Source organism: Ornithorhynchus anatinus, chromosome X5, assembly GCF_004115215.2.
Source record: "Ornithorhynchus anatinus isolate Pmale09 chromosome X5, mOrnAna1.pri.v4, whole genome shotgun sequence".
NCBI classification, from domain to species: domain Eukaryota; kingdom Metazoa; phylum Chordata; class Mammalia; order Monotremata; family Ornithorhynchidae; genus Ornithorhynchus; species Ornithorhynchus anatinus.
Window position 1 is genome coordinate 32,079,994 of NC_041753.1, and position 17,403 is coordinate 32,097,396.

The following is a 17,403-nucleotide window of genomic DNA, read 5'->3' on the forward strand; positions in this document are numbered from 1 at the left end:
TGAATGAAAGGAATCTATTTTGTTTCCAATACAATAAAATAGTGGTAACAGTTATACACAAAAAAGTCAATGTCTGAAGACTGATCTATGGTAGATATGAGAACTTAAGCATTAGACACGTTCTCTATAACTGAAGCTCCTTTCCCTAGCCTTAAATTTAACAGGACCTCCTGAGGAGAATAATTAGCCATGGAATAGTGTCTATTTTACTATCTTTTGCAGGGATTAGTTTGGCTTCATATGAAAATTTCCCCAAATAGTCTTCCTTAATGGACAAAATATGCACAGTGGATAAACTCTAGGGCTTTTATTAAATCCCCCAATTAAACTACCAGGTACTTGCCATAGAGGACTCTGAAATGAAAAACCAACAAAAATAAAACCAACACACATACACACAATAAAAAAAGTTTTGTTTTGCTTTTTTCCCCCCTGCAAAACCTCTCCAATCCCCAAACAGTGCTTTTTGGATAGGTGTTTTAAATGAATCTGTCACCCAGTGAACATGACCTCATTTTTGGTTCCCTAAAGTGCACAAAAATAAATTCTCTGATACAGTTTTGGTTTCTTTTTAAGATAACAACCTTATATGTATGTATGTATATACATTCCCCACTCCTTTCTATCAAGATTCATTCCTGGAGACAGTTGGTAAACTTTATTTTTCTCACAGATGATTGCTTAAGAAGTACAACTATTTTGGTCTCCTCGTTTGGTCCTCTATAGCAGGACCATCTTCCCTATTTCCACTCAACCTGTTTCCTTGTGGTACTGGTGTCGTTTCTAATCTTACTGGAGAAATTCTCCTCCTCTGCAGCCCCAAGGCAAAGTAAACCTGCAACCTGCAGCTCGCTGTCATGGGGCCCCTTTAACAGCAGGAAGACATTTGAAGTGCTATTAGCTCAAGTATGGCGGAAGGACGGATTTCCTTGGAAAAAAATGCTCCAAAGCAGATTTGAAAATTGTTCCCCATATGGTTTCACATTGCTGTTCCTTAGGTGACAGTTGAATTCCGTGAGGCATTTAGCAGACAAAAGGCATTTGAAAGGAAAATTCAAAATAAACCATTCCACAATTTTAAGACAACTGGATTCCCCCACGGAAATTAAAGGTTAATATAAAAAGATTCCTATTTAAAATGAGAATCAATAAAAATTAAGTTGGGTTAGAATTCACCCAAATGTCATATCAACTCACTGGGAAAGCTGTTTTTATCAATTCGACAACACCCACACCCCCTTCTGAAAAGCCAAAAAATAAAAACTAAAAAAGGGAGTGGGGAGAGAAGGAAAGTGATCTGGTTTTCTCATCATCTGCTCTCTAGGGCACCCTGTGTGGTGTCAAAGACCTTTCCAGCTGCTTAAAATGCTCCAGCATGTCAGCTTTATTTTACCGTCCTGGAATCTGTCTTGCCAGAAGGTTACTGCATTTTGCTTCAGATGCAAGAGACTGCATAAGTGTGTTCCAGAGTCCCTGATGTAACACAAATGTATAATTAAAACTGCTTGAAAGGAAACATGAAAGAAACAACAAACCTTCCATTCTCAGAGTAATAAAATTAAAAACAGGAAAAGTCTGCGCAGACACTTAACATTTGTCTGCAGTGAAAGGCTTTTGTATTGCTTTTCCCTGAGGGCTTCACGTTTCCAGCCAGGGCCGGCTCCGGATTGGCTAGGAGCGAATGGGCAGCCAGGCCTTTGATTGGCTGCGCGGGACTGGGCCGGGCAGGGCTGGGCACTGCGGCACAGACCCCCGAGCAGCCAGCGCCCAAGCTACAATGCACGTTGTGGGGAGGAGATGACGCAGCACCCTCAGGGAGGTGGGGGGCAAAACAATGGAGACCAAGGGAGTCCGGCTGGAAACCGTTTTATCGGGCAGGAATAATCCCAACTCTGAGAGAGGGCTGTCAGACGGTCCGTGGCTCCGTAAATCAAATACCGGTTTGTTTGCACTAACAAGGTTTGTCAGTGTGATGAAAGGTTACTGTCTGCTCAACTGGGCTGTGTTTACACACAAAGAGCCATGCCTTGGACTGCTCCAGAGAACAGCTAACTCAGGCTGACCCTAAAGAGCCAAACTTGGGGGGAGAAACAGAGAATGTGGTCGTGGTCTCCGTGTCCAGTCTGAAGTGGCTGTTCCAGAGAGGTACTGTGATGAGGCTGGGTGAGCCTCAGAGACAAGCAGACATCATCACCTTCATCATCGGCACCACAGTGCTAACGTTATTTGTGAAGCAATTACAATCCATCCATCAACGGCGTTTATCGAGCACTTACTGTGTGCAGAGCCTGGGAGAGTATGATATAACAGAGTTGGTAGACACGTTTCCTGCCCACAATGAGCTTACAGTCTAGAGGGCATGGGAGAGTATATACAACAGAGCTGCTGACACATTCCCTGTGCTCCAAACACTGCAGTAGATACATTTGGATCCGACTCGGGCCTTCCCACGTGGGGCTCACGGCCTGGCTGGAGGGGGACAGATATTGAATCCCCATTTTACAGAGGAGGAAACAGAGACACAGAAAAGTAAAGGGTGACACAGCAGGCAAGTGGTGGAGCTGGGTTTAGAACCCATGTTTCCCGACTCCCAGTCCTGCACACCTTCCAATAGACCACCTTTCTCAAGAATCACCACAATAGTGGACTGGCTTCAATGAGGAAACAAATCAGCTAAGAGATATTTCCCAAGAAGACTTTTCTATTTAAAATGGTCAAAACAAATCTTTTTGCATCAGGGATTATTTTTTTTGAGTACCAGAAGTTAAACGGCCAGTAGCAATACATGATTAGAACTTTCAATGGACTAACAATATATACATGCTGATGATTCAGAATGCTGATTGGTGCATAACTCAGATACCCATGCACACACACTCATCCTTAGGAACTCTGAGTCTCTAACATTGTGGTAGTATTAAGCACCTATGGCTATGGTGCACTAAGCGCTGGGAAAAATACACAGATGGGTATTGGACAAGGTTTCTGAACCCCAAGGGGACTGGCATCAAAACACATAAGGAAAGAGATAACATGGAGAGAATGCTTGAAGAGCTTTGCACATATAAATTATCATGTGGATTGTTCTCGCGGAGGGAAGGTATGGGACATTCTGGCATCTGTAACAAGAAGCCAAATACAAATGCAACATTTGGGCTCCAACTTAGTACAGTGTCTGGCACACAGTTAAGCATTTAACAAATACCATTATTATTATTTATCTTTCACTTCCCCCAAGAACAGAAATCTTGTTGCAGTTTGTAACTCAGAGCCAATCATAAGTGAGAAAGCAGCCCATTCACGGGTGTCTGACCTTGACCTCGGGAAGGAAGTTGACAACAATCACCTCAATGGAAAATATGGGATTTTGTTTTGGTAACCAATTTTGATTCTGTAAACCAGTGCCAATTTAATGTCCCACTTTCCATATTTCCCTGGAATAATCAATATTTGAGTTCTGAATGGGCCCCCAATAGTTATATTCATTGATAATAATAATAATGATATTTGTTAAGGGCTTACTATGTGCCAGGTACTGTACTAAGCACTGGGGTGTATTCAAGCAAATAGGGTTGAACACAGTCCCTCCCTGTCCCATATGGGGCTCACACTCTCAATCCCCATTTTACAGATGAGGTAACTGAGGCACAGAGGAAGCGAAGTGACTTGCCCAAGGTCACAGCAGACAAGTGGCAGCAGTGCCCAGCGCTTAGAACAGTGCCTGGCACATAGTAAGTGCTTAATACCATAATTATTTTTATTAGAGCCGGGATTAGAACGCATGACCTCCTGACTCCCAGGCCCATGTTCTATCCACTATGCCATGCTGCTTCAAGTTCTTTCCTGGTTTTCAAATTGGAAATATGTGTAACAATGGGGAAGATGGAGAAACGTTGGAGGGGGAGAGGCATGGGGCCCACTTTGAAATGAGTTTTCTGTTCCTTTTTGGTATCTGGATTAGTTGAAATGACAGTTGATTCAAGGGGAAAAAAAAACGTTTCTGCAAATAAGAGACTGAGAATTGGGTCAAACAAACCAAATCCAGACGGGGCTGTGACTGGCCTCCCATTCAGGGAATGTTTTTCCTTGCTGAAGGAACAGTGCACCACACAAATGGGTGTCTGGAAATGTGAAAGATCCTCATTTGCAGAGTACACCAGATGGGGTGACAAATACATATCAAATTTTCAGAAGGTGCACTGTTTCTTCACCAATTAAACCCCCACAAGAAAGATCATTATGCAAGCAGTTTGGAAAAAATGCATCGGGAACTTAGATCCACAATCATCTGGGTAGGTTCAACAAGACAGAGTACACTGGCCTCAATTTTCTTTATTTCCTCTCTTTAAAGGTGAAAACAAAATTTGTAATTTGGGGGTAGGCTTCTTGAGGGCAGAAGTAGGCCTTACTTTAAGATAGACTAATTACTGAAGGTCACAAATCACAATGCTATATAAATGTCACTATTTAAAAATATCATCTCATTTTAACATGGACTCTAAGGCCACATCTACCTGTAACTACTTTTCAAAAAACCCTGCTACCCCATCGGTTGTCTCTATGCCTATATTTAAGAAATACATGACCTTTTAAAATGAGTCTCATTGCAGATTTCATCTGACTTAAAGTACTCTAAGGGGCCAGTTTTTCTTTATGTTATTGATGGATAAGTGTAGACTGGCTATGAGTCATCTGTGTAAACAGACAAGAATGAACAGAGAAGCCATTTAACACCTGCACTTTCTGTTCCTAGGGATCTATACATAGCGATAACACACTTGAACACTGTACAGATTGTTAAATGGAACAGGCAAAAAAGATATTTTGGTAATACTCCCAGGTAAAAGGCACTTTAATAATCACATGTGAATAAAGGCAAAAAAATTGGCCTTTGAAGAGTTTCAGTTAAAGAACGGCTAGCATTCAGCTAAACTAGGCTAAATTTTGAAAGAGAAAAATCTTCGGGAAGAAGGAACTTCTTTTCAAAACCAGTTTGTCTTTCTTTTGCTACGGTTTTCAATCTGTTTTTAATCAAATGCAAGTGCTCCTTTTGCAAGCAGCTATAGTCTTTATGAAAATTCTCTGCAATTATTCACCTATGTATTTTTCATGTGGGGAGATGGTTATATGAGAGAAGAGACTTTGACTTTGACTCTGGTCACAATGAATCAGGCCCATTATTACCCTTGGAATTTGAAAACAACAATGGTGACAGGGAAAGTCACTAAGATCACTCTTTCCCCACACAATGTGCTCCCCATTTCCTGGTTAGTTGGCTAGAGCTACTGACTGAAGAACTGAGTGCTGGTTGCTGAATAAAATCCAACACCCAAAGAGAAGAAAGCCTTGGTCACTACAGATTGATAGATTTCTAACAAACAGCCTCTGTGTTTTACCTTGTAGTGAAAAGCTCAACTATAAACAAACAATACTGTGAAAGAAACTCTCAATACTAGAGAAAATGACATTGGACTTAGGGCAGGCAACTGGAAAATTGGTTAAAATGTCACTCTTCTCCATTCCCTGATGTGCCCGGGGAACAAGGCACTGTACTAGGAAAAAGGGTTTGCATAATTTCAGTTGGACATGATCCCTTTTGTTTTTTTAATGGAATTTGTTAAGCACTTACTTTGTGTCAAACACTGTTCTAAGCACTGGGGAAGATACAAGTTGATTGGGTCAGGCACAGTCCCTGTCCCACATGGGGCTCACAGGCTAAGTAGAAGAGAGAACAGGTATTGAATCCCTATTTTGTAGTGGAAGAAACTGAAGCACAGAGAAGTGAAGTGACTTGCTCGAGGTCACACAGTAGTCAAGTGGTAGAGCCGAGATTGGAGTACGGGCCCTCTGGCTCCCAGGCCCGGGCTTTGTCCATTACGCCATGCTGCTTCCCTTCCTTCAGGAACTCCAAGGTTAATGGGATGACCCATTGGGCTGATGCAGGTATGCTGTAAACAAATCTGTCAACTGATAGGAGTCTGACATAGGCTACCCAGAATATCTAAGTAACGTTGAACCCGATTCTCATGCCCTGGCTCTGGTAAGCAGAGCTGAGCAGCTTTCACTTCCCGCCGCCATTGGCTATTACAGTACAAATCACAAGGCATTTGGATGGACGTGCTGTGCACTCCAGCTGTCTCTAATGAGCGCATGGCCAAGCCCCAGGTAGATGTTTTGCAGCATTCTCTGACCTTAATCAAAAGTCTCTGCTCAGTTATAGAAACCCAAACCATTTTAAGAGGAAAACAATCTGGTGTCTGGGACATTTCCTTTTTCTTGGGAAATTGTGTTTTCGTGAGAGTTCTCAACATCTTGAAAAATGCTCCCTCTAATGGATGCTCACAATTTGATCAGCCAATAAAAATGGGTGTTCAGTTTCCCTTGTTATGATGATGCCCTGAGACTTTGGGGTGTTAAGATGACTTGCAACATCCTGACTCTAAGGAGTTTGGGCACTAATGGCAGCATGGGATTTAGAGAACAGGAATTCTTGAGGACCCTTTTCATAGCCAGGAGTTGAATACCCTGGGGAATCACAATCTTCTCACCTCCTTGCGGTGGTGAGGGTTCAGAGTGTAGGGAGGGTGAGTTAATAAGCAGATCCCTGCTCCAAGTCCTGCCTCCATTTTGCTGCTGTTTATCAACAGTTGAGCAGGAGAGCAAGAAACCTCCCACATCTTGCAATAAAGGAGGTTTCAATTGAATTGATGTTTCTGGACTCCCCCTGCCCTTCCAGAAAAGAAATATTAATAAAAATTGTGTGCGCAAGTGACATTCCTCAGGGCTGGGATTATAACAGGCCCTAGGGGAACCAGTGGCCAGCCCTTCCTGCCAATGTCTAGCCCCAACACTGCTTGGAGGTCATCTATCTCAATGCCGACCCTTTGGCCACATCCTTCTTCAGACCTGGAGCCCCCTCCCCTTTCATCTCCATCAGGCCTCCTCTCCCCATCTTCAAATCCCTCCTAAAAATCACATCTCCTCCAAGAGGCCTTCCCAGACTAAGCCCTTTATTTTCCCTATCCGCCCTCCCCTCTGCATTGACTATGCACTTGGCTAGGTACCCCTTAGGCTCTTTGATACTCACTTCAGTCCCACGGTACTTACATAGATATCCTTTCCAAGCGCTTCATACAGTGCTCTGCACACAGTAAGCGCTCAATAAATACAATTGAATGAATATCCCTATACTCTACTATTTCCCTTATCTGGTCACTGATTTTAATGTCTGTCTCCCCCCATGGACTGTACACTCCTTGTGGGCAGGGATCATGTCAACCAATTCTATTATATCGTACTTTCCCAAGTGTTTAGTACAGTGTTCTGCACTCAGCAAGTGCAATAACTGCCACTGATTGATTGATTATAGTGATTTCGGGACAGTTGTTAAAGAGCTTCACTCCTATGAGACAAGATTTTGACAAGTGTTGCATTGGCATGTTTAAAAATCAAACTTAATATTTCTGTACTCATTCATGCAAGCTGCCACATTTGGCTCACACAGAAAACAAACTTCATACCAAACATCATTGTATAATTTATTCATCACAGACCTTCCTCCCCATCCCCCCAGCCCCCTCCCCCACAGAGTTGGTAGACTTTTTTCCTTCCAAATTCTTTCCAGTTGAGGTATTTAATTAAATGAAAATGACAGTTTCCTGAGACAGTCATAAGTGTGGATTATAGTGTATGCAGTTGGGTTTTCAGAATGTGGGATTACAGGCAGTAACAAGCTCCCTCCCCTGCCCTCCTCCTGCTAGGCATGCGTAGAAGAGAGCCATAACACCACGACAAACTAATTATGAAATGCCACCTGTCCATGGGGGCTTTTTGGTGTGTTTGTTTTTCCACTGATTGTTGCTTTACCCTTGGTTAGAGAAAAGTCCCTCACAGAGCGGAAAGTTGGATTCCTAATATAAAACACTGATCCGTTTGCAATTGGACTGCTCACGAGCGGCTTGCTGTCTAACAAAGAATCAGCACTTCCCATCCCATAGAGCAGGTACATGTAGAACAGACTTAGAGACCAGCAGGATTGGAAAAGTAATGAGTGTCAGGTGACCAGAAATTGCAGTATGGAGGATTTGTTTTTTTTAAAGAGCCCTACTGCTGGGCTGAATGTTTGAAGAGTCACTTTAACCACATCCTGTAATCAAACCATCTGGAACACAGAGCTGCGATTAGTCACCCTGAACATTGGGCTTTATCTGAACAAATAATGTACAGCAATGGAGCTCAGGAGATAGGGCAGTACTAACAAAGGGAGTGTAATGAAACACTTTATGCCCTAGTGCGCTGCTACTACAGTCATAAACCTTTGAGACACACTGCTCTGGTGTTAATGTACTACTTTATGAAAGCACAACGAGCTTAGAGATTAAAGGACTGAATGGCTAAAAATTGCTAGTTTAGCTAGATCTGGCCTGTTGGTAGCTAGAAAGGGCTGGCATTACTCTATCATCATTAATTACCACCTCTCTGACTGGTTCACATTTTAAATGGTTCTATGAGATTAAGATTACCAAGAGGTAGGGTTAGTTACACTTCTATGTGCAACAGAGGTTAAGGTGAACACCAAGCCTTTCTTTTTCAGTTTGTCCAAAAATTCTAAGGAAAATGAAACAGCATACACAGCCAAGCCACCCAATGACTATAGTGTTGGATTTGCACGTGTGTGCTCACACTTAATCCGTGGATGTCGCACGACTAAAATGACATGTAATCAACCCAAAGGGAACACATTTATCTCTTTAATAAAAACAAAATACAAGACAACGAGAAGCATCCCCCAAAGAAAGGGAAGATCTCCCAAAGCTTCCAGGCCAGCCCTGGGCTGCATAACTGAAAACAGGTTTCCCCTTGGGCCTGCAGGATCTAATACACAAAAGAACCTCAAGCCACTTTCATCACAGCTACTTTCATCACAGTCACCTTCCCTGCAGCCTTTGTTCTGAAGCCTGAGGAGCTGTATTGATTTGGGAAAATCACTGAGCTCCTCGCAAAACTAGAGCCTCGCTTATTCACCACCATCTATTCCTGTCTTCTGAAGACAGCTGGTCAATATTTAGTTGACTGGTCAGCTAAAAGCAGCACTGGCTGCTTTTCTTTACCCTTTCTCCCTAATAACATTATCCTTTCCCAATTTTCCTATGCAATACAATGAGTTGTTAAGAAACCCTTGTGACTATAAGAGTTATCCTACATTAACACTCAATTTCTGGATAACACCACCTCCATTGTGCAAACACTGCTATTACCATAACTGAGTGTAAGTAACATATGTCGAAGCTGCATTATTTTCATTCATTTCCAAGCAAAGGCCTCTGTTGAAAGCCCCAAACTGAATGGGAACGGATAAGGGATGAAACAAGTAGTTGAAAGGCAAAACCTACACAGACCAGTTGACACACTATAGAAAGAGATAGATCTCTATTTACCAATAATCAAACATATCCCTAAGTTGGGATGTTATAAATTTGGAAAATGGCCTTCAAAAATAGGTATCCTAGGAACACTGGTCATTTTTTTTTTCAATTAGACTAATCTGAAACCCAAAGAAGCTTTGTTCTGAGTAACTGAATGAAGCAAGGTATTAGGAAATTTGCTCACCCTGGCTAAACCACAGTATGTACAGTACATTATTTAAAGAAAAGTGCAATTACTGTAAACCGCCAGTGAATTTATGACCGCCAGGGCACAGCAAAAAATTATTTTAATGCAGCCTCAGAGCAACTGAAAAATTCCCCACCTCCTTTTTTAGAGGGATGAGTAAAATGCAGACCTAAGCTTCCAGTTCCAGCTGTAACAAGATTGAAATGTTTGCATCTGTGCATTCAAGAAGACCAAATATGGGTACATGTGGGTATTTTTTTTCTCTTCATGGGCTGGAATTTTCACCTCCAGTTGTATTTTTATTCTTTAAACACAGTAATTCAAAAGTGTTCATAAAGCTATATCCTTGGCTACACCATGTGGTTATCATCTAGTTTCATATACCAGGAAAACATCTTTCATAATCATTTCTCTAGGTGTCTCTCCTTTCTTTCTCTCTCTCTTTCTCGTGTTATGGGAAGCACATGTGCAGGGTTCATTAAGTCCTGCACTGTAGAAGGAGGGACATGCTCACATGGTTTTTCCTTGAACTCCTAAGCCCACCTGTCCCTGAAGATAAAGCAACAGAAGGCACATGGTTCAACTTATCGGTTCCCCTCTCTCCCTGCCATTTTCATGAATTGCAGACTCTCTTCCGCAAGCCCCTTTCCATCCCAAACTCTCTAACTCGGAAGGTGAGTCTTCAAGAAAGCCAAACAAGAATGAAGAAACTCCACCCTAAACCCCAAAGCCTGGTCTCACAATGAAATCTTGCTGGGCCATTGCCAAGAAGGAAAGCAAACACAGGAGCAGGGGCAGGGAGGCCTGAGATGACCCTTTCCACTGAAGAATTCTGAAACTCATTTACCAGCTAGCTTTGCCCTCCTCTCCTCTGGTTCCGAAGCAGACAGTATAAGCATTGTGTTCAGCCACAGCCCTGGCCATGTGCGTTTTGAGAAACTGCTGTAGAAATAAGGCAGCCTGGCTACCAACTCTACGGTACTTTCCCAGGCATTTAGAACAGTGCTCTGCACACAGTAAGTGCTCAAATACCATTGATCGATTGGGATTACTGGAATCACTTTGTCTGAAGGACAGGAGGGTGCTTCAGCTCTAAAACCCTTTCTTATTAGGGGAAACTTGATGGGATGAGAAATGTTAAAAAAAAAAAAAAGCCCTAAATTCCCCCAAACTCTCTCACACAACACATGCCTGCAGCAAATGGGCCTTATTCCTCTAAACTTGATGAACTAACTGCTAGGCAGTACTGTTGACATAACCAACAGTCCACAGGTGGAAGGATTAACAGACTATCGTGGCAAGGGGGTGGGGAGATGGAGGGCAGAGTGATGAAGACTACCAAGTAACTTCTTCAGAGCTTGTGGTCCATAGGCTATCAGGAAGCAGGGGAACAAACAGACAATTCAGCTCAACTTCAAAAAGCTGCTGCTGATCCATGTGTCTCCCTGGACTGAAAAGCCAGGCTTCGTATAAATTATGATGCTTTATATAAAGTCAAAGCATTTATTTGCTTTTGTGCCAGCTCGGGGCCCTTTTCATCTCTGAGCTACCAGGCCCAAGAGAGAACACATTCCGATAGCTCTGTTGGCAACCAGCTGTGGCCTCAGTAAATCATAAAGCCTCCTAACGAGCCATTCTTTAGGAAGGCTGACTGCTACTGACTGGGGATGATCACTGCACCATTATCCCACTCACTGGAATTTAAAACAAACAGCAGCTGAAAACCCTGGGAATCACTGAAGTGCATTTTAATAGTGTGTATGTATGTGTGTGCATGCCAAAGGGACATTAAGGTTCAAATGCCATTCAAAAACTTCATTGCTCTCTCCAAGACTGGAGACATAAGTAAAGAGGAAAACATTGGAGATGGATACCCACAAAACTAAAGAAAGTGGATTTATTTCACTTTAACCCTCTGAGGAGCGCCTAATAAGAAACAGAATTCCAGCTTTCACAACAGGGAAGAGGCTGCCATTCAGACTGTACAGGTGACACCCTCCTCCCCCGTCAACACACACATAATGAACCCTCACAAAAGAAATTCTTATAACTGTAAGGGAAAGGATTAACTCTAATGAAGTTTGCTCAGCAGTAATATGGATTTCAGGGACCAGGAGGCAACTGCAATCTCCTGGCAGTTCAGGTATATAGCTCTTCCCTTCTTCCAGGACAGAAGCTGGAGCTTGATGGGGCAGGACTCACTACCTCACCAGACCTGTGAATGCAGCCAGAAATGGGTGATCCTGCATTCTGGCAACATGCCAAGATCCACAGAGCAATAGCTTGTTGGCTCCGGTTCCTTTTGGGTTAGGTATCTCCCCTGCTCCTCCCACTTCATTATTGCCACACACAAAGTTTCGTTAATTTTAGCTACAAAAACCTCCTTCCAACACAGAACTATTAAGTCTGAATTGCACTCAACAGTGCAAGGCTTGGAGTTAAAATTCCACAGATTGCCCACTTGGTTAGGCCTTCAGGGAGGCCATAAACGTGAGCTCTGAGTTGGAAGAGCCACTAGCTCAAGCCAAACAAAAGCATTACCTCAAATGTTGCGACCGTCCAGGTGACAAAAGACAAAATAAATGCTACTCACTACCGTGAAAACAGAAATCAGATTCTTAAGTGCAGATGGGGGGAGGGGGAGAAGGAGCAGGTTAAATGCTAAATAATCTTTACAATTTCCATCTGAACAGACCAGTTTTTCTTGACAATGGCCCCTTTCCCTTCCCAGCCCCCACCATTCCACATTCCAAAGTTCTTATCTTTCAGAGAAAAAGCCCAACACAGTTACAAGTATTTCAATAACGGGCTTAGAGACCAGCTCTTTTCTGTAAACATGCCTAATGAAGTGTGACTAATAGCGTTCTCTAAGAGCACAAGAAAGGTAAAAGGGCCTTTGTTAGCACTTACTGAAGCAAAGTAGTCATTTTGCTGGGCAGAACAAAACTTGGCTGGTTATCGATTGACCAACCTCAATAGGTTTCATTGCTTTACTGTCCTGTTAATGCAGATTTGGGAAAACATATATACACATACATACATATATACATATGTATATATAAAATAGAGCTAGATAAACGTATAGTGCTTTCTAAATCAAGGACAGTGGTGAAATCTTTTCTGTTAGCTAGTTACTTTCTGGTCAAGACCTCCACCATAGGGTTATGTCAAGGGTCTGGGAGGGCCAGCACAGAGCAAGCCAAAAGGTGTGTGTGTGTGTGTGTGTGTGTAGTGGGGGGTGGGGGGGTAATATTTAGCTAAGGCTCACCCCGCATCCACCCCTCCCCAACCCCCCACCAAGATATATGAACTTCCTGACCTCTGGGTGCACCTATCCTCACAAACACATCCATGGCCTAGGGGTAGTTAAGTAGGTCAGGGTGCTGCCCAGATGACTGTGGTACTGGCAGTACCCCCGATAGCAGCAGGTGGTCTGGAGCAGGGCTTTGCTCTGCAGTCCTGATGCAGCCATCCAAAAAAATCTTCATAAAAAGCAATTCCCCAGGATAAATCACCTGTGATCCTGAAAATCACCTGGACAATTTTTCAGTGCTCCAGCCACACAGTAGGCTCCGATTCCCTGCCTTATGTATGTGTAAGCTAGCATTCCTTGACCTTGGTAGGTTTTCAAGCTTCTACAGTTTCATGTGGCTTGTTTATGTCCTGAGGTGATCCTCTCTGACCTCAAACAGATTTAAGATGAAGGCATTTCCTCCCACCTCAAATTTTAGCCGAATCCAAAACAGCCATTTTCTCATATTCCACAGAATCTGTTGAAATGCTTTAAAGCACAATGGCAGAAAGCTCTGCCCCAGTGGCTCCTCTCAATTCTCTGTTTTCTTTCGTTAAAGTTCAGCACACTTCAGAGTTCAGAAATACCTCCTTGGCTTCAACAGGGCAAGAAAAATCTGAACTCTCAGTCCTGCTTTAATTTGATCAGACCAATGAAGTCAAGCTCAGACTTGTCTTACTTGGGAATCGAGGCACAAATTTCTGTATAAATTATTGACTGCACTTTGGCCTCATCTGAAACACTGGCCCCTCAGGCTGATAAGCTATGACCCCAGGTGGCACATCAAACCCTCTCAGAAGAGGCAGGAACATTATTGCTCTACGCTGGGGACTGCAGCCTGAGAGCCAATCAATCAAGTTGCTTGACAGCTTTTACAGCCTCCTCACATTAGACTGAAGTCAAACTCCATGGCCCCTATTGTTCACATTATTCTCTTTTTCCCTGGTCTGATGAAGTTAGGGTGAAGTCCAAGGCTTCAATGAGGCACGCTGGCGAGCTCGAGAACGAACACACACACACACACACACGCATACACACACACACACACACACACACAAAAAAGGCCATTGTAAGTGACTTGGTCTTTATTGACTCTCACCCAAAATGTCCCAAAAGCCTTTTTCCTGGAAGTAACACTCTGTTAATTGCTAATCATCACCATCAGGATTTGTTTTCTACAGATCTCTTCTCTGACTGAAGGAAGATATGACTCAACAGTTGAATATCTTTCCTGGTTTCCTCTAAAGTCCTTGAATATTGGCCAATCCTCACTGGACAAAGATGTCATGTGAACACGGAGCCTTCAGATCACTAAATCACCAATGCAAACACAAAATGTTGGCTGAGAGTTTCAGAGTTTGTAAGCCTTAATAAACGCTGTCTCTTAAAAGGCAAATATATCTGCTGTACTAGTGTTTGAAGAAAAAAAATACACTTGAAAGAGGAATGAGGGTTTTTTGTTTTTTTGTTTTTTTTTTTTTGCTTAAGGAGCTAAAATCTCTTCAAGAGCTCTGGAAGGGCAAATGTGTAGTTATGATTGTGAATAGCTAGCAACAGATTGTTTATGACCTTTAGTGCAGCAATGTGACTTCATTTGAGCTTCATTTTGAGGAGAAAGATATTGTGCCTCTTTAATAGGCCTGCCCAACTAATTCCATAGATGTTTTTTTCTTGTTTTCTTTGGCAGAAAAACTGGTAAAGCTTTTTCTCTCCCTTATCAAAGTCAGGGCTGTAACAGGAGGGGTATAAAATATCTTTTTTGCTCTGGTTTAGGTAGAACTTTCTTCTCTTATGAGCAGAAATCAGAGGTTGTAAATTGGTAAATCAATTTTGTTGGGGATTGAAGAAATGTAAGCAGTTGAATAGCACATCCTCCCCGCCCCCCGTTCCCTTTAGCTTTTCTGTTATATCATCATCAACTTTTAGTAAAAAAGATGATTTCACTCTGAATGAAGAAAATCATTTGTTAGGAGTGGAGGAATTGGTAGCTACTTTCATAAATTTATACATTGGCAAAGGAAGCTTTTCAATGAAACTCAGCTATGTTTGTGTATTTGTTAGAATGGCAACTTCAATAGCAAATGGATCCAATAAGACATTCAGAGAGCTTGCTGGAAAGGTGCTGGGTTAAAGAACAACAGTTGCATTATAAATGCTCCTCAGACAGCAGCACTTTTCTACTGTCACTCAGTTCAAACCAGAATCGGTCATGTGCAGCCTAAAAGAGGGTTCTGAATACAAGAGATTCCCCCTTTGCCCACCATCTTAACCTGTTACTTTTGCATTCTAAAAATAAAAGACTCCTTAATCCCCAGCACAACCCACCATGGAATAACCACAGAAATTGCGTAGGAGTGCACACAACAGATGATTTGACAACTTGCTTTTTCAGACGACTAATATAAATCACTCCTAAATGCATGCCTAAAATTAAATTTCTATCTTTCTGGTAGTCTTCTCAAAAAAGATTCACCTAGGTGAAAAGTGTACAGATGGAAATCTTGTCTGTAGTCTCGGGTTTCTATTTTATCCCTCTAAGTGGTCCATTCAGCACAGGGTTCTTGGGGCAGTCAAATAAAACAGAGCTTTTAAAGAGAGCTTAATTAAGGCCCATCTGGTTCAATCCTCTGCCACCTTGAAGGAGCAATCAAACTACCTAAAGTACTAAAGGCAGAAGAGGAGGTTAAGGAGGCCTTTCTTAATGTGTGCCTCACTGCCCTAGTGAGGTTTTTCTCTGTGAAAAATTAGAGGAATACTGTCTAAAGGGTTGACAACTTAGCAGCATCCCGAGCATACTAAATTTGTTCTCAGTGCTTTCCATAAAGAGTTTCAGACGAGTATTCTTTCCTTTGAATCAACTGAAACAATGCCGCTCCACACATCTGGTGTTTTTACGGGTGCTCCAATAAAGTGAGGGACATACCAGTTGGAGGAATGAGAAAACTCATGCTGGCCTTTCGAAAGCAAATTCCCCTTTCAGCAGAACAAAAAGGACAGGGGCTGGTGAGGCGCATTTGTCTCTCTCAACTGATCTATATGTGCACTCCAGAACCCTCCCACCCACCCCCAGCAGCTCCAGACCTGTGTGCCTCACCCATAACTGCCTGCCATGTAAAGAGCAGTCAAAGCCAACAAATCTCTTCCCAACAGCTTGACGATAGTTATTCACTCAGGCTCGGGGCCCCAAAGAGATATTTGTCATTGCTTAAATAAATTTTACAGATGTGATAAAGGCAATAAAGAAAACTGAGGTTTTATAAAACAAAGCCGACAGAGCAGAAAGCTATTTCTCCAAAATATGCATGTCTGTGTGAGGGCATGTGCCTGTGTGTACTGAAGGAAAATAGACAATGAAGGTTAGGAAGCATGAAATGACAGCCTTCTTTGCCTTTCAGGGAACATAAATTTTATTTGCGGGATGTAAATCTTAAAGCCATGCTTTTCAATCTGCATGTGTGATCACCAGAAATTGATTTCAAGGAGATTTAGACGTGTTTAACCCATTGTTCAACAAAGCTGATTCCATGTTCACATGCACTCTAATTACAGGAGAAAAAGTCAGGGACTGGTTTGAAAGATGTTTTCATGTGGCACTTATGGCGGAAACACCGAAGTGCAAACGCATCACATCTTCTACAAGTGATTTCTGCCTACAATCAAGAATGTTCCCTACATCCCCTAAAATGCAAAAGGATCTTTTTCCTCTTTTATGGGCAGAAATTTCATTCAAGAAACCTAAAACAAATGGGGTCTTTTCCAATATATCAAATCTGCATGGTTTTCCAGCCCAAGCCCAGCTCCTTCCAACAGCAAGCAGACATGCTCTGGGCAGCAAAGAAACTGTGCTGGGGTCTCCTGTGGCAACAAAGGATGACCTTTCAGCTCAGAGTCAGTTGTACCTAGTGGGAGAGAGGCTGGTATCACTCCAAAAACCACAAGGCTTCCACAGTACAGGACTCCATCCTGGAAGGGAGGGTGAGATGAGTGCAGATGTTCTGGTAGGGTTCACTCCAGGCCCCACAGGCACCTCCCTGACATGGCAAGGAAGACCCTCAAACTCTCTGCTGGGGCCAGATTAATGACATCCTAAACACTCTTTCTGGGCAAAGCACTGGCTTCCAATGAGTGCACGTGCCACGGTGTTACACACAGAAAATTTGCTTTCAAGCAATATAGACAAAGGTCCCCTAGGACAATCGTGGGTGGGGAGATTCTCAAACCGGTGAATGATTCACATGCCCCCTGTTGACCAAAAGGCCCGGGACGTCAAGGTGGTCAAATTCCTCACCAGCGTTTCAGGTGATGGGGAGATAGGTACTTGGACTGCTCCCCATGGTTAGGAGTGGGAAGCCATTGGGGGGCTGAGGTCTTTTGGCCTCTCCTACAAGGGTCCTGGACTCCTGGGATCTGGAACCATAGGAGGGGCTTTTTCATGAGCTTCCTGCTCCCACTCACAGGGAGAAAGTGCCTCCAACCCGATCCCTCACTACCCAGGAGGC

The 17,403-nt window shown here is 42.9% G+C and overlaps 1 protein-coding gene across 8 annotated transcripts in view; it reads right to left on the reverse strand.

Moving 5' to 3' along the window:
• ZNF608 (zinc finger protein 608) overlaps positions 1-17,403 on the reverse strand; it is a 150,057-nt gene that overhangs the window by 58,884 nt on the left and 73,770 nt on the right. The gene's annotated exons all lie outside the window — the stretch shown is intronic.